Genomic DNA, 20,291 nt, shown 5'->3' on the forward strand with positions numbered 1-20,291 from the left:
TGTCCTTCCCTTCCTTCCATCTCCTCCAAAAGGATGCATGAACAAATTAGGAATGGTTTCAAAAACAGTTCATCAACATGACAGATGTTCACTTGGGCTGATGTGTGGGCAGCAAGCACTTTTCTTTTCACTGTAGTGTTTTGTTTTGTTTTTTTTAGAAAAACAGAGTTATACATTTAAACTGGCTACTTTATAAAAAGGCCACCCAAAGTCAAGATCCAACAAATGCATAAACATTTGTTGTAAATTTCATCCCCCTCTCAACAGCTAATCATTTTTAATAAAGTCTAATGGAGATTTTCTTGTATGTCACTGTGCTCGCTATATACTGGTGACCCAGATTAGTCCATAAGGGATTTCGAGTGTGGGCCGCAGTCTGCAGGACAAAGCAGCAGATTCTGGTAGACAGCTGCAGCTCAGATCACACTGCATGTATCTACCTCCTCTCTCAACTACTCTCATCTCCTGTCCTCTCTTTTCCACTTTTCTGGTCTTGTGTGCTTAAGGTAGAGGGAAGGCAGATAAGGCGACTTCCTTAGAAATTACCTATCACAGCTTGGCAATGTGTCCGGGCATTTCTGGCTGAGAAATGTTGAATTTGTCAATCCAGTGAATGCTCAAAAGTATTATGCGAGCTCAATTTTAGCTGTTATTTTAAATGAGTCAAGCACTGTAGGTGTATGAATATCAGAGTGCAGGCTGCAGATCTATAAAAGGAAACAAATGTGCTGTAGCTTTTATTCACATTTCTTTACACTTAGATTAACCCAAAGTGAAGACCTTCGCAACCAATGATAAGAGCACATCCGTCAGCAGCAGCAAAAGGAGGCCAGTCTTGTATTAAGGTAAGAATGCCCCCTTCAGCTGTATGACGGTCCGTCTCAGCTACCCACCGCAGTAGATAAATAACTGCTAGCTCTCGCTGGTTGTGCTATGAGAGAACATCATAAATTCTAATCCAAAAGCACGGCAAGATCGATTGCTCTTATTACCGAATCTGTAGTTATAAAAAACAAAAGTAATTATTGGTAATGCGCATATATTACTTAGCCTACTGCGTGATTATTTATCACGCACTTGCACTTATTTGTGCATTTATGTTACATATTGATTTGATTTGATTTTTTTTCCTTAAGCGAATCTTCGGCCTTTAGGGGCCCGCTGTTAGCAAAGCCAATTTCTAAGATGTTCAGAGGCTGCAGTCACTCCTGTCCTGCATAGCCTTTACTTTGGTTGACTAAGTGTTTATAAGGACATCCACTCTGTCGCTGTGTATGCCTGGGAGAGATGTAGCACTGCAGTGTTGCGCTGATGTTTTATGCTCTATCTGGGACGCATCTCTTAGTAACATGCCACAGCCTAACTGGATCACAGATAAAGTGATATGATTGGAACAGATGGTTCGAGGTTCTCTCACTACAACTCAGGTTTCCTGTATAGGCACAGAAAAGACTTCAGAGGACAAACCTGCCGTAAGGTGAAAATTGCTTTAGTGTCAGCTGTTAGAATGGAGACATCCGTGTGAGTCGCTTAAAGCTTGATGTTTCAAACATCTGATGCACTGCCCAGCTTTAGGTAGTCCTTAATATCTCTCAGCTACCTCAACTTTAGAGTCTGTCGTCCTGTGGTCAGACAGGCTTCAATGCCACCTCTTTTTACTGCTGCTAGTGACAACTGTCTTCACAGTGCTCTGGAGTAGCAGTAGCAGGTGGAGAACCTCCACCTCCACAAATTAGGGGGAAAACAGTATTGTTATTCTGATTAAAGCTTCTATTGTGAGCAACTGGACTGACTGGGAATTGAGATTGCAACTTAGATTTGAGTGCTGGCTGAACAGAGTGGACAGAGTGAATATAACACCTGGTATTACAGAACTAATTGTGATACCTAGGAAAAGGGCTGTGTTATGCACACTGCCTCTCTCCAATCAAGAAGACATTCCACTCATCACACAAGTGAAATACAATTCTACATTATTACCCAGCAGCATCCTAAATGTCAAGCCTGATTTGTAAATGATATGCTACCCCTAATTACATTGATATTTTCAGGAGCAAAACAAACCTCTCCTTCACTCCCTCCATTTCTTCCCTTCTACCCCCTTTTCCTCTTTTTTTATATTATAGATTTTACTGCCTTTTTGGGAGAAGAGCAATTCTATTAGTACAGTGAAGATCTAACATTTATGAACTCTCTGATAACAGCTGTCCTTTCACCATCTGGGGTACTAATGTCCTGAAGGTTAGAACAGCCATCTCTAAGAATCTGTCAGCCACTGTCTAAAAATGAGGAGCGAAAAACACACTGCTCCCTTAAGAACCTGAGCAAAGCAGTAAAGCTCGAGTTCCACTGCAACCAAATGTTAACTGCTAAATGTTAATGTTTGTTGTTACCCTAACATAGACATTACAGCACAGCAACAGTAAGAGTAATCCCTCAGGTGAAGGTCCGCAAGGTGTGGAATTCGTCTACAACACTGAAAAGCACGATGATTCAAAAATGAATCCCAGAATCTTGTATCACATCTGATTTATATGCGCGCTCAAGTTGCGTGGGGAAACTTTGGCCACATCCTTTACCCTACAGTGTCAAAATGTCAGTGGGAGAGCAGTACTTAAGGACTTTGAGATGATATAGTATTCTGAGAATGTGCAGCAGTGATATATGAGTTTACCACAGGGGTTAGGACAGCCTTTGAGCTATGTCAAATGAGTCTTCTGGCTCCAATAGGCAGCATTGCCCCTTAGGGCCAAAGAAAGGGTCATGCTAAGACTTTTCACAGGAAAGATCATTCCAACGTCTTAACCCACTGGGTATCACTATCATCATTAGAGATGTTTTCGCAACATAGCCTTGGGACAGAATAAATGAACCTTTAGACAGAATAAATGGCCGGTCTGTAGAATGACTTGCTTTACCACTTTGAGGGCAGAGCTCCATAAGTCCCCAGCTTCCATTAGGAGAGACAATGTGATTCTCTTTTGCGGCCTCCCCATGGCCCTCTCTCAGTGTGAAATGAGTAAAGTCTTCAGGTGCATCCACCAGTGAGACGGACAGACTGCCCTCAGCTACTACTGATCAGACATGGAGGCTGACTGAGAAAGTTGGCACAAAAAAAAGACGAAGCGTCTGAAGAGAGAGCGCACTGGGGCTCCAGACGGTCTGAGAAGAGGAGCGTGGGCTAGTCAGTGCTGATCTGAGAATCCCGACAATCAGCCAGAAAACGCAAGGCAGACACAAGCATCCCATTAGCCTTTGAATTTAAATGTCAGTCTCCACTGGCCTAGTTCAGCAGGCTATTCCCCTCTCCCCCCAGAGAACAACAGTGCAAAACTACAAACAAAAGCACAAAAAAATAAGTCAAATGTCATGTGAGACTATTACAATGCAGTACAGGCTTTGTTTCATTTAAGCCTTCTGCTGATCCTGCAAATATGGTCTTAAAGCAACGCTTGCTGTCTAATGAAAAAAAAAGGTCAACAGTAAGCTGTATTGACATATTAAAGTAAGAATAAGCAGAAAGAACTCAAGAAATAAACATAACATAAAAGAGCCTTTTATTTTTTATCTTCCAAGAACTGATAGGACCTTCACAGTTATTTGTAATGTTTTCATACTAAAACAAACATTTTAAGAACTAAGAATCATGCTTTCAGATAGATTTTGTATTTTTTACATGATAAAGATTCAAGGTGTAGACATTTTGGTATTTCTGTACTATGTTCAATTTGGTTGCGGAAGCCTAGGGGCCTGCCCTGAGTATGGCCCTTGATGACTGAGTGCTCTGTGTGACATTTCCTGGTAAAGGCCATGGTCAGCAAAAATATCTCCACAAGGAGTACCGGCACAATTTCTCTATCTCCCTTTACGATATGATAACATTAGCCTCATTTCCTGTTTGAATATCTGGTTTTGCAAAACAATGAAACCTCTTCGCCCCTTCTTGAGAGAAGTGGAGAGCTAAGATCCTCAGCCTCGTATTACTTCTCCTGTAAATTCCATTCTCAGTATCAACTGGTCACTGGCTGTTTCACACATTATGCATACTTGAGGTTAAATAGACCGTTAAAAGAGAAAAAAATCCCCTGACTTAAGTAAACTTCCTTAAAAGTAGCTTTTAAAGATAAATGTCACAGTTGGTCTATTAAGGAGCCATAACAATGGAAACAAATGGACACTCAGGAGGACAGTTTGCAAGCCAACAAAGAACTGTGGACCAATTTATACACTCTAAACATGGCAAAAGCAAGCTAACTGGTGCCAAAATACTCACACAGTATGCAACTGGCATGCAAAGCACTCACTCTCCCTCTCTCTTTCCGCACTAATTGCGCGTGTAGTTTAAGCGGGTATAAGTACACTCCATTGAACAATGGAATTAAGTTAACAACATCTGCATCCTTTCACTGTGACACTCTCCTCCTTCCATCTTCACTAGTAGAAAATACTGGTTTCAATTATAATGGCCCAATTATCTCTTTGGTTTGGTTAATATATTATTGTATATACTAAACAATATCATCTCTACTCTCCTTAACTCTTTCATGCATTTGTTAACTAATGACCTATTCTTGAGACAGGTAAACTGTTAATAAAGGAAAACATCGGATTAATTAATGATTAGTGTTACCTTGTGTTTTTGCCACGGCAACATATCACTCACTGAGTTTTCCGCACTCAGAAAAAAACCTTCTATCCCAGTACTGAGTGGCCATACATTGCATAGCATCTTATCTCATCCCATCCCAAACAGCAATTAGCTAACCAGAGCCACCGCAGTCTAAATCACATCCAGCATCTCACTGTGGCCAGAGTTCATCATCCTATTACACACATTCCATGCAACTAACCTCCTTTTTAAGATCTGCTCTCCCCACATGCATACACACTCCACCGAATGGGTATGAGGCTGACCTATTTGCCATCACATGCGTTGCAATGTGAAGATTAAATACGAGCACGACTATGGAATCGAGAACAAATGGCAAATTGCCAATTAAAAAAAGGAGAAAAAAAAAACCACCACTGTGGCCACCGCGGTTTAAAAATTGTAAATTTAAGCGTAACATTTTCTCTCCATTTCAGCCAAAAACAGTTACTGTTTAACAGATACAAAACTGGGTGTTAGCATTTGATATTTGCAAAGAAGTATTACACTGAATGCTAAAACTGCACTTTAGAAAACAATGCAGTTTTACTGAGTTGTCCTCTGGCTGTTGTTTTAGAAATCAGATTAAGCTGCTGTTATCAATTTTAAATAGATTTAAAGTGCATGATTCAAATTAAATACAGAAATACATACATGAAAAAAAAAACACTCTTAAGCCCAATTACCCCTGGGAATGAGAAGAGGAAATAATAAACACATAAACACACACACCGAGAGTCAGCGGCACACACAGAGAGAAAGAGAGACAAAGAGCAAACTGAGACACATTGAGACTGATAAAAAATGCAGGAAGCTGGTTTAGTAGTGACTGCGATGTCACCAGGGAATTCACACAATTGTTGACTTCCATGTAGAGAGAGACAATGAGTTCAGCTTCATTGACTTCTACAGATGCAGTGAAGCACAGTAATTACCATGGCTCAGACAGAGGAGGCGCTACTACCACAAACATTTAGCACTATGGAAGGCAACACACACACGCCAACAGAAACACACCAACACACGTGTTAACCTTAACTGTATTTTTAACTAGTGCGCACAGGCAAACAAGGAAAACGTACAATAAGAAGTCTGAGATTATTCTCCAGTCAAAAGGAGAGAAGACGAGGCAAACTGTTGCAAGTGTAAATGATAGAGGTGGCTAAACAATATCAAAGGCGTAGGAATGTGCAACAGAAAAGAAACACATAGACTCAAAAGTATGAAAAAATGAGAAATGAGAATCCCCAAACAATCTAATCTGTCCTTGAGTGCCCTCCTACTGCAGCATTGTTCTGTCAGAGCCAGATAAGTTGGGAGGCGCTGCAGTGAGTGAACAGAGGCGAGGAGAGAAAAGAGAAAATCAATGATAACAGTCTCCACTTGCCACAGTAAAGGACTGGTATGTGTGTGTGTGTGTGTGTCTGTGCGTGTGTGTATGTGTTGAATGAGGGTATCAGACTTGCACTGACATTCTGGTGTGGATATAGGGGCATTGTTGTATTTGTGCAACAATTATTAACAATCCAAAAACAATAATAACACCACCATACAAGGTCCAATTTTACAAACACTTTTTCACTTTCCTTAATATTCACAGGAAGCTTGCTCTGTGGTCAAATACTAGATGACAGACACAAAAGGAGCCAGTTCTTTCAAGTTCATATTCAAATCCCTTTTCCCATGATGATGATATGAGAATATTTTATGCTTAATGTGCAGACGTCCCATCAGATGGATGTAATATATACAACCTCTTTGTCTTCCACCTTAGGTCACTCATCCAAGGCCCGCTTAATTCATTAAACAGTATCTTAAGTGGCCAAACTGATAGACTTCCATTATTCAAAAAGTTTCATAGCATGTCCTGCAATACAATTACCTCTGAGAACTGGTATCTAAATTAAAGTTAAATATTTAGAAAGTCTTCCTAAAGCTGCTAGGGGGATCGAGCTGGATGTTTTATGTGTTCATTTCCAAGATAAATCTGACTGCAAACAGATGAAGAAGAACATAATTTGCTGTGTGTGTTCTGAATTTCCTCAGCGCTGCGGTGTTCTCTGTCTAAACACTCAGTGGTTAGGAAGCATGATTGTGCTTGTCCACATTCAAATTCTGACACACACACTCAGACTTGATGGTGGATTTACAACTGACCACATCCATCTTTAACCATTTCACAAGAAAATGTGAAGCTGATCCATTTGTTACATTTGTATTTGTATGCAACAGGAACTGGACTAAGACTAGTCACAATGAGCTGATGAAAGAAACCAATTCTGTTAATGAGAAGAAACTAAAACCACCTGAAATAGAGGCAATAGTAAAAAAAGAATAATATAAAAACTGACAGGATACTGAGGACAATCAGTCAATGATTCATTCCATCAATGATGCTAATTGCCATCCACTCTATCACAAATTTTGATTCATTCATTTCGGTCACACAAGGAATTTTTTCAGGGTCCTGTGAGGGCAAACCAAAATTATTCTGAAGGCAATAAGGGCAAACCTTAACCCAGCAACAGTGCTTTGTTTGATTGGAAAAATGCTTAACCACCTTCTCTGGTTTTTGACTTTGTTTCAGCTTTTTGAGGTTGAAAAAGAATCCACCAAATCACTCCCCGAAGCTTATTAGCCTGGTTGCTCCTGACAGGGTTCATTCTGCATCCATTACAAAGTGCATGAGTATGAAATTTACCAATACGTGTAGTCATATGTGTACGTATTACAAATTACTTGAAGAATTAGTTTATAGAACAGTTCTGTATCCATCTATCTGTACAGCTATCTATCTTAATATACACATTGAGAGCTACGTGTTCTGTTAAGTGCAAAGAGTTCCTTTGTTTTTGGCATAGATTAGTGCTTCAGCTGTGAGGAAAGGACAGCCCAATTTGTCAAGAGAGTGCATGGAGCTAATCACATCAAAAGAACTGCTACCCAGTATAATATCAGCCCATGAGCAGGATGCCTAATTCATTAGTCTGCATTTGCAGGACAAATCACTTCTATGCTGACATACAAAAGTACCACACACACAAGCGAGATGAGGCAGTAAACTTGTAGCGGCCTACTGGCATGAAATAAATGACAATGAAAATATCTGATTTGATGATATTTTCCATGCAGTGGCTCTCGCCGTAAATCTCATGCAAGGTAAACTGATGCTGCAATGCATACTGCAGCAGTCATGTTTATGCAAATGTGTGTGCTTCAAAGAAAAATGACCTTTTCTCTATGGCACAGTTTGATTTAGAGCACCTTACCCTATAGCTGCTTGAGAAGAATTATGGATCCAATGGATGAAAGATGTGTCTTCCTCTAAGAAGAAGCATTTACAGTATGACGAATACTCTACCTTCTTAGCTAAAACAGAAATGAGCTGTGCCCTTCAAATCAGTGTCATTTATCTCCATTTTCTCTGGGCACTGGGTATCATAACCGAGTCAGCATTTCTGCCCACCTTCCCCTGTGAAGACAAGCCCTCCTCCAAGGTTTTTCTGGCCAGAGACGAGATTACTGTTAAGGTGGTAGACCACAGTTATTTAAATTCCTGGATCAAAATCTTGCCAGCTGGTAGGTGTGAACCACAGCGCTAAGATATTTATTGACTAAACAGAGTCATTAAACTGCAGCATGCAAAGCACACACACTTTACAGCCAAAGCTAGCAAGTAGCTAGGGAAAAGCTTTCTTTTTTTTTTATCTTGACTTTTAAAAAAAAGTAACAGCTATGATTTAGTGATCTTATAGGAAACGGGTATTGAGTGTACATTTTACATATTTAATAAGGTAGATATCATAAAAGCCCTTAGATGCTGCCTGTCACATGGTGTGACTACACTGTTCCATAAATCCTTTTCATCAGTGTTGTTGTTGTGAATACTGTAGCATGATGAAGCCAAGTCTTTTATCAGCATCCCCCCATCAACGTCTTTATTCTGCATTATTGTTCGATTTTATCCTGTTCATCTCATTCAGAGGAAGAGAAAACTTTCTCAAGTCTTCATCAGCTGGCACACACAATTACACACAGCTTTGCACGTGCACCAGTTTCCCCATAAATAAACGCACACGCTTATGCGAAAACAAACAAAGAACAAATTCCTGATTCCAAAGCCATTTTCTTAAAAACACAACGGGAACTGTCAGATTGCTGTCGCGAAACTTTGTGATTTACCAAACTATGAATAATTTGTGCATAAATTAAGTGAAGGGATAATGAGAAATGCCACGCTTCTGTGATGAGAGGAAATGGAACGCAGCAGTGGCCAATCAACTCGTGAAGATTGGAAATAGAATCAACAACCTCACCTGACATAAGAAACATGCAGGGATGAAAAACCTGACTGGAGAGTCAATAAGCTTCTATGCTCTGGTGTCTGACCAGCTGTAAATGAAGGGGCAGGAGCTTCTGTGTGCACATGCGGAGATGAGCTGCTAAAGATAAGATGCACTGCCTCCTTAGCTGTCTTTCCTAGCTGCAGGGGATTCTGTTTCTCTGTTCTCTCCCGAGCTTTGAAGCTCTAATGCCTCTGATCTGTCATCTATCTCTTGCCTCCCATGCTGTCCGGTGCGTGTCTGCTCATGAGCAGGACGATATGACAGCACTGCAGCCAACACACAGCGAGTCAGGTGGCCAAACCCTTCTTTTAGAACAGACAGTCTCTGCTAATGTAAATTTATTAAAGATCCTGGCACTAATGAAACTGTTAAATAGTAGCTGGCTGCTGTGAAAGGTGTGTCATTTTGTCCAGATTACCCTGCCACAGTCTTTGAAAGTGTATGCATTTATAACCAACGGAAATCAGATGTTTCTCAGCGGGGTGTGCTAGTGTGCTGATGTTTTCAATTACAGCTATGCTCAGCTACCGACTACTTGATTATACGGAAGGCCCTGGCCACCAGTGTAGAGCTGAAAAACCAACGTGTCTGGCAGTTCAGTGGATCCAGATTTTTTTTTTCATTCTTGCTAGTACTGGTGGGCGATCTGCACTATGTGAGGAACCCTGACAATACCCCCCCAACAAAACCAAAAAAAAAATCCTTCTTGCTCTCCCACCTCCCACAACCCGGGGGTGTCTGGCTGGGAGGCATGTCAGTATGTATCTCCCTACAGTCTGTCTCTTTGCCACCGTGGCAAATCAATTCTTAATAAACCATCTGAAAGCTTCCTCTGCTATACCTTTCATTTCCCCTCCTCAAAGCTGCAGGGCAAATTAGCCTGCCAAGAGGATGATAGGGAGCAAGCGGCAGAAGAAAGCAACCGAGAGGGGGATGAAAAAAACGACCCAACACCTACAATTAAATTAACAAATCACTGTTCTTAATTAATCAGGGAATTACAAGCAGAACTGTGGGTTTGAGACGTGACTGACATGGCTAGCACTCCCTGCATCTGCTTTTGTTAGTGCTGCTGGGGTGGGGAAGAGGAGAGAGGTAAAGGGGGAGAGGAAAGGCAGATGAAAGCTTAATAAAAACTCTCCGCAGAGCCTCCTGAACAGAATAGCGAGAATGTTACCTCTACTCCTCCCCTTCTTTTCTTTGGTTTCCTCTTGCTCCCACTCTCTTATCCTTGTCATTTCTCCCTTACTTACGTCTTCTCCTCTCCCACTCTAACTAGCTATTTCCTTTTCCCCCTTACCTTCTCCCTGCCCCGTTCTCCCCCGCTTTGCTTTTGCTGGTTCTCAAACCCATGCTTGCTAATGAGGTGTGGGATTGACAGCTGGATTACACCATCGCTTTGTAATCCTTTCATTTCTCTATGTAGGATAATCACACCGCAGACCGGGGCCTTACCTCCTGCCTCTAGGGGCAATCAACAATGTGTGTGTTTACATAAAAGCAGATGCATGGGTAATATTCAGTTAACTGGGAGTAAAATGTCCTGAGGTTAATGCAACTTTCGTTATCTTGACTGCACACCGGCCCAGAGTATGTCAATCGTCAAGCAAGACCACCAGAATTTTGCGACGTAGCCTACGAATGAATGAGTATTCATGTATTATCGTGTCCATGCTTCAAGCAGCAAAAGTAGTCCATCTGCTTGCCTTCCAGCCTGTCTACATCTTCTCATGCCTTCTCCCACAGAGATGAGCAAATATTGTCTTCCCTTGAACATGGCTGCTCCTTTAGCCCTTCTCCCTCTCTACCATTTCTCCTCCCTTCGTCCCCATCCCTTCTTTACCCCAACTCCCTCACAGGAGCTTGCTCCCTATGCGGCCACAGGATTCACTTTGTTTTTGATCATTCTCAGACTCAGAGCTAGACAACTTATCTGCTACTCTACATTCTCCCGGGCCCAGAGGAGAAAAGCAGGGCCTTTTATTACCCTCGCTCTTTGCCTCTTCCTCTGATGTGCAGAAAGAGACAACAGTCAGATAGGGAGAAGAAGCAGAAAGCGATTCAGGCCAGTGTGCTTTTAAAAACGTGTTGGTCCCAAGGCTTGAAATGGCTGTCTCATGGAGTTTGACCAACAGTATCACAGGGCTTTTAAAGTCTTACAAGCAAAAATGCTACATTGTCAGCATAAAGTCTAGTATTCGCCATTATACTCAGGGTTCAAAGTAACAGTTCTCCACAGCAATCATCCACTGTATTGTAGGGTAAGCATGTGACCTTGATGTTGAAATCAACTGCAGGTTCAACAAATTAATATTCTTCATGGTTGTGGGTTGGGTTTTTTTTTTTTTTTTTTGATGAAGTAAGTGAATAATGTGAACATGAATGCAACAAACAAATACTGATTGTAAAAAACTGAGCTGAATGTTTTTAAAGCACAATGCTAGACTAGTGGCCGCTGCAGAAATCCACAAGAGATTCACTACATCCTTGCACTATAACCCTTTAACCAACAACCTTCATCTGTTTATAAGGTTTTCATTGTTTAGTGCTGTGCAAATGTTGACTGAGTAACTATGTCCCAGTTATTAACACTCAGTGAGAGCAGTTGCCACTATAATGATCTGTCTGACAGAATTTTGAACGTATTTGAATTTTATCGGGAAAGAGGAACAACACTGAGTTTCACACTAAAAGTACTATGCGATTTCTACTATGTTATCACAGAATTTAAAAATCCTTTTTAGGAAAACCATATTCTGGAAAAAAGCAAACAGTTTCCTTTTCCTGCAGATCTCAAACCTCAAATTTACTGCCTGTCTTGGACTTTGTGAGCAACGTGCACGGGGTTTTAACTGTGTTAACTTTGACACACTAGAATACCACAAGGAAGTATATGAATGTCAACATGGATGTGGAAACCTATTAAATTATTCACACCAATATCTAACATTTTAAGGCCATGAACGATAGATTAAAGCTGAGCTACGCATCAGATTTTAAAGATCAGAGATGACTTATACTGCTTCACGGCTATAACACTCCACACTTCTGATTCTAAACAATAACAATACTAAAATAATGCAGAACTGCAGTTTTGACAGAAGAAGTGGCTTAATAAGTAACTGTCTAAAATTAAATTTGTGTTTATTAGTGAGAAAAGTATAAAGCAAATGCTTACTGGTTCTTCTCATAGTTGTAGTTTTTCTTAAGATATCAGTTCTCATTATAGTTTAATAATTTAACATTTTGGATTGAAATTTGTAACAATTTACATTTAATGATTGGAAAATAATAATAGCTGACAGATAAGGATTTGTGTAAACTGCCCACAATAGTGAAACAATTTAACATTTGAAAACAACCTCAAAGAAATTTCTACCAGCTAACACAGCCCAATACTACTGAGAGAAATGGGAATTCCCCTTTTGGGGAAATCAATAAAGTCTGTCAAAAAGCCAACATCTATCTTGACATGAATCAACAGAAACTGTTTGCAAAGACCTGGGCTCCTCTGAAAGCGCCTTTGTGAGCCCCTTATTAGCTTTTAGCCTGTTGAATAGCGTAGGACCAGACACCATGGGACTCATCATTGTCTTCTGATTAATTAACATTACTGGCACTGTGTTTGTCGACCCCCAGCTCCCCAGCTATCCTTTTCTTCCTCTGTCCCCTGTGTTCCCGCATAGTTTCCTTGTTCAGAGGCAATGATTCGCCTATGTGCTGAACTTAAGAACTTAATGGAGAACGTTCGCAAGACGAGCAAGACGAGCAAGACACAATTAATGATTATCAGGCGGCCATGTCTTCTGAGGACTTCCATCCTTAGTTTAACCAAAAACAAGGGATCTTTAAGCAAAGGGAATGGGATATGAGATTGTAATGCTCTTGGATTTGCCCTGCCCACAAAGAGATCATAGAAATCTACTCTTGATTAGAAAAGGGTGCGAAGTGGACAAAAGTCCATTAATTAAAAATAATGATCTCAGTTTGGGGAAACTAGGCAAAATGAAGAGATAGGTGAGAATATTGTTTTCATACCGTTGTTATGAAACATTTTCACACAACAGTCCTAAATGAGATTTTACTATTTTAAATTTAATTATGTTTTGTTATAAGAAACTCAAGTTTAACAAAATTGAGGAGAGACAAATCATCCAAAGTGAGCTCATGCATATTTAATTATCTCAGTGCTAAAACAGTCATAGAAATTAAATTTGAAGCAGTACATCAAAAGAATCCTCAACTAGAAAATGGTAGTTGTGTCTTTCAACAACTTGGCTTTCCCATAGAAACATTGAGAATGTGATGGAGGTGTGGCAGCTGGATCGTCATTTTTTTGGGTTGCTTTCAGAGTGACTTGGTTTCCAAGTGAATCAATTAGGATCTAATTAAAATCCTGCCATAGACAAACTGAGGAATTAAGAATGAGTGGGCAGGATTAGACCACAACAGTGTCTGGGTGTAGGCCAGAGCTACAGTAGAGTAGTGGGCAGCCTCAAAGTATCATAATGTGTTGCTGTGTTTCCTTTTGTGTCTTTTCATAATGAACAGCAGGAAATAGCACCATAAACGCTAAAATGCTGGCTGTTTCAGGGAACAGAGCCTTATCGTATACTTCCTTTTCAACCCCGATCAGAGGAAAGTGTCTGTCCTTCTGTACCCCACCCTTTATTTCACTCTCCTCTCTCGCAGTAGCCTAGCTTAAAGACATGGTCACTGTGACTCTTGAGGAAAGAGAAAACAGCCTTGTAAGCTTATCATTATCCTGCTGGTGTAATCCCTGTCCACCACATTGCAGCAAAAGAGCAGCCCTGAGACTGCCTTGCATTCCTCTTGCTCCTTGTGAAAAAAACTATTTCACCAAAGACAACAGGGACACCTTACAACAGCTCCTCCGCAGTCTTAGACTTTATGCTGCAAAAAAGAAAAGAAAAGGGGAAAAAAATAATCTTTTTAACCTTAGACAAAATGTGCATGTGTGTAAGACAGAGGGAGGGCAGGAGGCAGAGCCCTAGTAGTGTCCCCTTGTCATCTTACAGCCTTCAGAGCCCATGCAGACCATCTGTGCATTAAAGAGGTAGAGCCCAAGCAAAGTATTTAAATGGGTTTAATGTCTTCAAGAGGGCCATAACCTTGGTCCTGTAGAAGCCCAGAAGACCCATCATACCAAGGCAGGAGGTCTCTTAATGTACGAAGCAGATGACAAGGATACAGAGTTCACACACACCACCGAGTAACTCAATCTGCAGGAAGTCTCTCACATTTTTTCATTCATTCTCGTTTTCCCTTTTACCCCTGTCACCCTTGTCCCTCCTCCCCAAACAAAAGGAGAAGATGTCAAAAATCCCATTAAAAAAATAATGGCCTCCACCTGCTTTCTTTCTTTTCTCATTCCCTCCTGCTTGCCTTTCTAATGACCAGCTTGGAAAAAATCTGGAGGTTACCTGCTATGCACAGATCACCAGTCAACCACCCCAGTGCACAGTACATTCGGCGACAAAATGCACACACCGAGCATGCAAAAGCACATAACCACTCCGCCGCATGATTTCCCAAGCCTTATAGTATTCATCAAAGGGCAGGTTTGCAGGTGTACCCCTCATCCCACCAACGCTCCTCATTAATCTCATAAACCACTTGCGTCTAGACTTTAACAGGGGAAGAAATGTTCAACCATGTGGTTAAGTCATCTATACGAACCTCTCTAAAAAATCCACACAAAATTCTCTGAAACAGCTATAAATCACGCATGAGGTTGCAAATTAAGTAAATAAATGTCAACTGGATATTTGTAAGAGCTCCCTGAGGTCAGATTAGTCTTTGGCCTGACGGTCATAAACCAGCACCTGAAGTGTCTTCACTGCTTTACAAAACGTCCAACAAATGTCAGCCCTGTGCTTTTCTGCAATCAATAACCACTGAAAACAGGACTGTGTGATCTTTTCTCGATGGCTGAATATCCTTACAAAATTACCCATAAACCATGTAATGATTGAAACAGATGGTGTGGACAGAATAAAGATTTGTGTGGTATTTTGCACCATAAGAAAGATTTGATAGTTTTATGGGAGAGCGCAGCACTGATTCTTGTTAACGCTACAGCTGATGAGATATTCCTGCAGTGTATGTTTTAACTCTTAGACAATAGTTCAAAAAACAAAAGCTATTTTCCTTCTTTAGATTTACATATTCATATAACAAAATGTGGTGGGCCTTGAATGATTACAGGATATGTAGAAAACTGTTGGCAGTAGCTGATTAAACCAAAGGATTACTCAAAAGATTAGAATATTGTGAGATACAATGAACAAAAACTAGTAACAAAGGAAAGAAAACAATGTGCATGATTTAAGAAGATGACTACTGCATCAACTATTCCAATTGTACAATATATCAGTTGACCAAAATCACATTTCTGCAGTTTCTCCAGCAGCTCCAACTTCACTGTTTGAAATAGTCACTTCATTATCTGCAGCACAGCATACATCACAGCAGAGTAGATGGTACTGTAGAGTTCAGCAATGTTTTTACTGTAAGTTATTCACTAGTTTTGGAGCTACTATGCTGTAAAGTTAATAAATAATGACCCAATCATGAAGCATTTGATATCCACGTCTTTTTTTTTTAACTTCTTAAAGTCTGCACATGCATTGGCTGCAAAATCTAATCTCCATGAGGACACCTGTCTGCTATCGATCCAGATAAAACTACAGGCTGTGTGTCAAGAGATTTGGGGCAAAACAGGTCATCAAAAGCATCTAATTGTGTTTAAGGGTGTAGGGATAGAAAACAAAATGCTGCATTGCCCATGCATATGGAAAGTCTTAAAAGTAATCTCATCTTTTATTTTGAAGCCTTCGAAGCAGACTTCCATCCCTTCATCATCAGTGCTCATAACCATTAAAGCATGTGTGTGAGCTTTGATTTTGATGAGAAGGGCAGGAAATGTTACCCTAATTCATGGCATATTATTAAAACCTGTAAGGCACAGCATCTGTTAGCGTATTTGTAATGGCGTGCCATTTTTTTCATATGGAAATAGTTCTGTGCATTAAACTGGGGGTGAAATTGATACTTACTGTATATCAACTTCTGAGCTTCAAGTTGAAAAATGATGTTAAGAATGCAAAGCCTATAGCAATAACAGCCCAGCTATTGGATTTTGAAAAATCACCTTAAGTCTCATAGGAAAGCCTCACTAACCAAGGCATGTGAGACTCATCACCCAGGGCCTTCGAGTTGGCTGCTGGGAGAGATTTTTGGGAAATAATATCCTGGAAAAAATTACAGCTCTTAACGTTTTGTTTTATTCAGAATTCGAAGTTCTCTGTTGTATATTTGCTCGTATTAGGGCATTCTCAAAGTGAGCAAAACTCAGAGTATGCTAGAAAATACTATAAATGTGACAAGAAAAAAGTGGCACTGAGGGGAGAGAGAAAGGATGTGGGTCAGAGAGGCAAGTCATAGATTTATATGGCATCAACTGAAGTTGGAATTTCTACTGACTGGTAGCATCCCTATCTAAGGTGAGAGCTGGTGTATATTTATGTGTGCGCATGGGAGGGAGCGGAAGAGAGAGAGCGAGTATGAGATATAGAGAAAGAATGCTTTGTGGATCAGAAAACAGGTTTATGAGCACAACAGTAACCCTGACAAAGGAAAACCATTCTGTTAAAAACAGAACTTTAATAGAGACATTCAGACGCTCTGGCTGATATCACTGGAGGGGTCTCGTTTTCAGCACGAAATCGAGCATCAGTGGAGGTTCTAGAAACATTGACAACTGCAGGAAAAATCTACAGTTCTTTCTGAGAAGCTGCACCGTGGATGTCAGCATCCTTAAAGCTCAGGTACTGACATGTCAAAAAAGAAGGACCTCGCATATCAGAATTCATCAACTACGTCCCCATGTTCTCTCTCTCCCTCTCCTCTCTCACTAAACTCAGACAAATACCACCACAGTCGCAAACACAGAAAGTGAGGGCTGCCCAAAACCACCAGTAACCCAAACAAAGTCCAAGGTCAGCAGAGTGGGCTCACTGAGCTGAAACCACCAACCCTGGCTTTCATTACCAGGAACAGAATCAGCAAAGGGATGCAGGGACACATGGGATGAGGTTACATTCACCAGCTCTGTTTATCTCTATTGGGTTGGCTTGAGTCCAACTCATAGCTTCTCTCTCATCTGCGAGATACAAAAACTCCAAATGTGTTGATCCAAGCATCAACACTTTAAATTATTGTACAACTGACTGTTTGTCTGCAGAAACAGAGAAGAAATAGGACCTTTCGCTGAGTTGTGTTTACTTGTGTTATACTGATTTTACAAGTAATTATTCAGTGTTAAAGGTCTTGGAATAATGTGCTAGGAGAAGCTGTCATAGGTCTGATCAAAACAAGGCATACAAAACGGGACATCGTTAGCACTCGATGTGTCATGCATACATATACTAACAATATTAGGAAAAAACACACACAAATAACTCACCCTCTTAAACCCTGTTGAGTTTTTCCTTTCCAGTCACCTTTCTCACTCACTATGTATTAATAGACCTCTCTGCATTGAATCATATCTGTTATTAACCTCTGTCTCTCTTCCACAGCATGTCTTTTATCCTGTCTTCCTTCTCTCACCCCAACCGGTCGCAGCAGATGGCCACCCCTCCCTGAGCCTGGTTCTGCCGGAGGTTTCTTCCTGTTAAAAGGGAGTTTTTCCTTCCCACTGTCGCCAAAGTGCTCTGTATCTATGAAGCGCCTTGAGGCGACTTTTGTTGTGATTTGGCGCTATAGAAATAAAATTGAATTGAATTGAATTGAACCCCTCCTATAACTATAAAGACAAACATGGCATTTGCCATTATCAATACTGAGTGTGCTGCTAATATGTGCATGTTAAATGTATAACAATCCTCAAAAGTGTTGCATTTAGAGCAGCCTTATAATCAATCAGAATCCATTATGCAGTGTGCTGTTTAATGTGTGTTTCAGCTATTAACTTTGGAACTGCCATGGGTTTCCAGATAAATAAAGAGCAGATCAATTCCCACAGCCAGAACAATGCAGCGTGCAGAATTAATTATTTTTAATGTTTATTGGATAGATTGTGCTTGTCAGCGAAACAGCTGGCCACAATGCACAGAATATTTAGAGGATGATCTAAATGAGCACCATTGTTCCAAAAAGACCAAGAACAATATTACTACTACTAATAATAATAATAATAATAATAATATGAAGAAGACAAAGAAGAGGACTGAGAATCTCTAAGTGACCAAACTAACACCACCCAAAAGAAAGAAAATATAAATGGCTGACGGCTGACTATAAACATGCCAATAACATTTTTCTTGTCAAATGTAAACCACAATATAAAAATTAAATAAATAAATAACATTCCACAAACTTTGGAATATCGTGGTTCCATACAAACTTCATTTTGACTTTACAAAGAGATTTCACTGTGGCCTTGAACATTGTTTTAGGAAATTTTGGTCATCAGAGTAACTGAAAATGATAAAATATGAACTGTAAAACCTTCCATCTCCGGTTACTGACCTGCTCTGTGGGCTCAGGCATTCTACCCATCACGGTCAAGGTCCCAGTTCTGTCCTCCCCATTAGTCTCCCCAGTGAGATTAGACTCCCACACAAGCACACACACACACAAATTATTTATATATATATATACAGACACCCACTCAGGCATGTGTGCCTGAGTGGGTGTCATTACTTCTGCCCCTATCTGACGGTTTTGGGTTAAATAATGTTATTATTAAAGTCTTTCCAGAGCTGCTCCCTTGCCTTCCTCCAGTGACACCCTTACCAGCTATAAATCAGCTGCCTGAGTCCTGCAAATCACATGGAATGAGTGTGCGCTTGTCTAAATGTGTGTGTGTGTCTGCTTGACCACTGCAGCTGTATTCTCAAACACACATGAAGATGACACTGGCAGCTGTGAACATTTCAAGCAACGCCGATGAAAAATATTGAATGCAAAACTTTAAGAATGTGCTTTCCGTGTGACTTGAAAGTAACCTCGCAAATAAACTATAAATCTGATTTATGAGCAGATATCATGATGGGTTTGCTGTGATCACTCGAACCTGACTTTAGCATGGTTTACATTAGGAGGGAAAGTGCCATGAAAATGATGCTTAGGCCTCTGTTGTTAGTGGTAAAATGAATTCCTAACACTGAAAGCAACCATGTTAGACCACTAAAGATTAGTTTATGTGTAGAGTGAGAAAGAGAGACAATTTCCTCTACCTGAGACCAAACTAGATAAATAATGCTCTGTGAAATAAATGGCTTCTGTGCAGCAGTGATGGCTCATTCCGTGATTGTTTGTGATTGTGTTGACACCCCCTGCTGGGCTGAAGACATCACTACCACACTGAGAGCAAGTTCACTGCCAGTGACAATGTCCCGCATTCAATCCCACTCCCAGCCAAGATATAATATGCTGAAGTTAATGAAACGCTGATATCTTCTTTCACTCTTATATCACTCCAGCAATGAACACATATAGACAGATAACATAAAACAAGCAAAATATAATGTACTGTATCATTTTATATATCCTTAAATCAAAATTTCACTGGTGTATGTGTGTGTGCGTCTGTGCACGCGCACACTCAGGAAAGAGAGTCTAGACAGCTGTATCCCCGGCAGGTCTCTCACAGCTAAGGAGAGTGAGAAATATATACCGCGCAGCTGCCGAAGACACAGTCGACCCACAAAAGAGCTATTGTGCGCCCACAGCAAAACAATACAGCTTAGCTGAGCTATGAGAAAAAAAACCATTGGAATCAATAGAGAATTGCAATTAGCCCACATTGGCAGGAGCAGTGCCAGATTAGACACAGGATGTCGATTCCATTTCCTGCACTATAGGGCCCTCAAACTTGGTTGGCTCATTGTGTAATTGGAACAATACAAATACATTTGGGAAAGACAGAGTGTGAAGATGATAGTGCTAAAAATTACTGTAATGACGATAAAGATGATGATAATACTCTTAAGACACTGAACAAGGTCAAAAACACAAAAATAAATGCAAGCGGGTATAACCCAAAAGTAACAGGCAAACATTTACAGCATCATTGCATAAAATATAAACAAATGCATGGATGTGTGCTTCTACATGAGTTATATTTTTACAACATCACACTGCAACAACAGACCAGGGTAATTACGAGCACAAAATTGCTCCAGTTTGCAATTTCTGACATCACACCGAGCTTCACATGTACATACCCATGTGACTAAAATGATTATTTTTACATTTTCACTTTTACG

General features: G+C 40.4%; 1 protein-coding gene across 1 annotated transcript in view; it reads right to left on the reverse strand.

The window, feature by feature from the left end:
• LOC102786075 (cadherin-4-like) overlaps positions 1–20,291 on the reverse strand; it is a 242,974-nt gene that overhangs the window by 220,877 nt on the left and 1,806 nt on the right. The window lies entirely within an intron of this gene.

Source organism: Neolamprologus brichardi, chromosome 20, assembly GCF_056152115.1.
Source record: "Neolamprologus brichardi isolate AB-2024 chromosome 20, ASM5615211v1, whole genome shotgun sequence".
NCBI lineage: Eukaryota > Metazoa > Chordata > Actinopteri > Cichliformes > Cichlidae > Neolamprologus > Neolamprologus brichardi.